We start from the raw sequence: 4,125 nt of genomic DNA on the forward strand, positions 1-4,125 counted from the left end.
ATAAATATGTAATTTAATTATAATAATATTATTGTAATAAAACAAGTGTATAATTTAAAATGTCCTACTCTTCTAAAAAATTCTGGTTAAAGGACAATGGTAAATAGGATATGTTAATGAATACATGTGTAGAGTGTATTTAAACTTATTGAGAAAGAAAAACTTTTTAACTAAGAAATTCACAAGCTAAGATTACCTAAAATTACCATCCTCCTATCATCAATTGTTCTCACTAAACCATATCCCTCAGCACAATGTCTAAACATTCCTTGAACACCTCCAGGATTGATGACTCAACCACCTTCCTGGGCAGCATATTCCTGTGCCTGACCAGTCTTTTGGAAAAGTAGAGTTTCCTAATGTCCAGCCTGAATCTTCCCTGATGCAACTTGAAGCCATTCCATCTAGTCCTACCACTAGTTATATGAGAGAAGAGGCCAACCTCCAGCTCACTGTAGCCTTCCTTCAGGTAGTTATGTAGAGAGATCAAGTGTCCCCTGAGCCTGCTCTTCTCCAGACTGAAAAATCCCAGCTCCCTTAGCCACCACTTCTCATAAGGCCTGTACTCCAGACCCCTCTCCAACTTAGTTGCCCTTCTTTGGACATGCTCCAGGGCCTCAATGTCTTTCCTGCAGTGAGGGGCCCAAAATTGAACACAGTATTCGAGGTGTGGCCTCACACACTGCTGAGTACAGAGGGACAATTGATTTCCCACTTTGTCTAGTAACATAACATCCTGATACAAGTCAGGATGCCACTGGCCTGCTTAGCCACCTGGGCACCACTGCTGGCTCATGTTCAGCTGAGTATCAACCAATACCCCCAGGTCTATGCAGTCTTCCAGCCACTCTGCCCCAAGCCTGTAGCATTGCCTGGAGTTGTTGTGGCCAAAGTCCATTACCTGGAACTTGGTCCAGTTGATCCCCATCCCATTGGCTTCAGCCCAGCAATCTAGCCTGTCTAGATCCTTCTATAGGGCCTTCCTGCTCTCAGGCAGATATACACCTCTTGCCAATTTGGTGTCATCTGCAAACTTACTCAGGGTGCACTCAATGCCCTCATCCAGGTCATCAGTAAAGGTATGGAAAAGGACAGACCTCAGCCCCAAGCCCTGGGGAACACTATTTGTGACCAGTCACCAGCTGGGTTTAACTCCATTCACCACTCCTCTCTGGGCACAGCCCTCCAGTCAGCTCCTTACCAAGCAAAGAGTGTGCCTGACCAAGCCACAGAATGCCAGCTTCTCCAGGAGAATGCTGTGGGGAGACAGTGTCAAAGGCTTTGCTGATGTCGAGGTAGACTACATCAAAAGCCTTTCCCTCATCCACCAGGCGTGTCAATATCTATGGCTTGTCTTTCATGTTGCAGTTGAAATACACCACCCATCAGCTCACTGTGCTCACATCCACTGTTTGGTTTCAAATATGTTCAGCAAACATCAATGAATGCCAATGGGTGCCATTTTTTCCATGTGGAAGAATTCACTTCTATATTTTTGTTTCATCTGAACTTCCATGTCAGATACCGTTTTGTCAGACTTCCCCTCTGCTACCATCTCCTGCCTGGCAATAAAATTTAATGGAATATTGGTGGGAAGTTCAGCCTCTGCAGTCATGCCACCAACATCCACCTCTGATTTTGTGGGCCAACATAATAAATAGGAGACATTACTTTCAGAGCAGATCTTGTAGATTACTCTTCCATGGTTTTAGAAATATAAAGTATATTTAAATATAAACTCTATGTAAACTAGTCCAAATTATGCTGAGGAGTATCCCAAGTATAAAAGGATTATGCTTAACAGAATAACAGTTACATCTTTGCTGATTTCCTCAGTCATATTTTCAAGGGAAAAGGGATAGAGGCAAAGATAGCCAGCAAACTGTCAAATTAAGTCTTTTCTTACTTGTTTTACAGCAGACAGAGTTTCTATTTATAATTTGCATATATCTAATTTCTACTGTTTCAGGTTACCAGCAAATGATTACAAAAGCTTGAAGGAGCCGAGAGGCTCCTGGGTAATAATAAAAGTACAATTTATATGCAAGACTGTAGGTTTCAACAGCAGCAAGGAATGAGCATGGAGCTGGAAAAAATTTTGATGCGCTAATTATTGCATCAGTTATAGTGAAGAAAAAAAAAGATGAACTTGAATTATGTGGAAAATAGGAAAACATCAATATTTGTTAAAAGCTTGTTCGAAGTACAAGATATTGACTTTCAGAATGGCTATCACTTTAAAATGCTCAGTATTCTCATTCGCTACAGCTATTTGCAATGTATATTCACTGCATGTAACAAGAAATACTAGTCATTAAAAATTCATATTAAGTACAGCAAAATGTAGTTTACAATAAGAAGGAATGCAGTTTAGTAGCCCCATTTGATAAGTTTAATAAATAAGTTTAGAACACTTTAAATATGCTACAACAATCTTCTTCAAGAATATGCGCATATGCAGCAGTTCCAAAAGAATGTATCATTAGATTATGATTTAAAAATGCATTCGATCAGAATGAATGGGGGTTGGGGGGCAAGAAAACAACAGAGTGAAAAACATCAAAGCATGAAATAATCATTACATAAATCTTGGATTTATTCAAAACCAAGGAGAGCAGGCAGGATGAGAAGACACTGTCATGAGGCATTAACAACATCAACTACATCCTAGGATGAAATAATACAGCAGGTGCAATTGAAAAGCCAAAGAATCTATGAAAGCTGAATTAAAATAGGGAAAACTAGTTTGTAAACACAATTATATACAAAAATGCAAAGGCTGGCCGTTTAACAGATGAAGAGTTCACTGTCAAATTCTGTGAGCTGACAGTTTGTGCCTTAGGTCAGACATACTCACTTTTTAAGATTTTCCGTTCCACTCATATGTTATTTAATAAATCTCTTGGATTTCTTTACATTCTTATTTAACAAAACTTTCAGAAGTCTTTACATCATTAATGATATTTACTAAATAGAGAATACCAGGGCATATAACGTACATTAAGTGTATCGACAAATTTAGAGTAAAATTTTTACCTTAATGTCCATGCTTCATGGCCACTGTGGCCAAGATGGCCAACAATTGTCACTTCACTCATGAGACTCATTCTGTTTACTAGTTAATCTGGGAGAGCACCTTTCCCTGTTTTCTCTCTTAGTATCAGTAAGAGAAAATTATCATTAAGGTTTTGTAGGAACATCCTGGACCCATTTGTATCAGCTGTAATAACAAGTCACCCATAAGGACAAGAGCAGCAGATCTAGAGATATATATTTTCATCAGTAATATCATCTTGATCATAGTCAAGATAATATATAGGCATTATATATCTTATAGTAGACTCTCACAACAATATCCACTTCATTTACTTGTCCCGTAATCCTCATCCAGTGTCTTCTAAGCATGTCATCACCAGCTGTGAGCTGTGTGCCGCCTAGCCCCTCTGTCTCACACACAGTAAGTTCCCTGCCACACTTTCCTACAGTTCCCTCCAAAGGTCCCAGGACCACCCATTGTCACAAGGCTCTTCTCACCATGTTTTTCTTATGCTAATGATGTTGTAGCACTGGGACTGAGACAGGGCTTCTAGCTCCTCTTTCTTTTTCCTTATGCTATATGCACTGACGTAGAAGCACTTCAAATGTACTTTCTTATAACCAGCATCTTGTGGAGGAGACTGAAGGATTTCACTAGCACCCAGTATCTCAAAATTTGGCATAATATCGCATAGCTTATCACTGGTGAACATAATTCTATCCCTTTCACCCCTTCAAATCTATTTTAAAGCTCTGTCAATCATCCCTGTTAAGTCCTGCACAAAGATGGTTTTTCCTCTCTGAGAAAGGTTCATCCTGTCAGGCACCAACAAGATTGGTAGTATGTAGATCATCCTGTGAAGGAACCCAAAATTCTGATGGTGGCACCAGCCTCAGAGCCACACATCAGTCTGGTATGTGTGCCTGTTTTTTCAGTGTTGTTCTCTGATACTGGAGAAAAGGATAGAGGAAACCACTACTTGTTCTTTTTGAGGTAACTTTAACCAGTTACCTCAAGACCCTGAAGCTCCTTTTGATTTCCCTTGGATTTCTCTTTGCAACTTCATTGTTGCTGATATGAAGGGAAAA

This window comes from Meleagris gallopavo, chromosome 3, assembly GCF_000146605.3.
Source record: "Meleagris gallopavo isolate NT-WF06-2002-E0010 breed Aviagen turkey brand Nicholas breeding stock chromosome 3, Turkey_5.1, whole genome shotgun sequence".
NCBI classification, from domain to species: domain Eukaryota; kingdom Metazoa; phylum Chordata; class Aves; order Galliformes; family Phasianidae; genus Meleagris; species Meleagris gallopavo.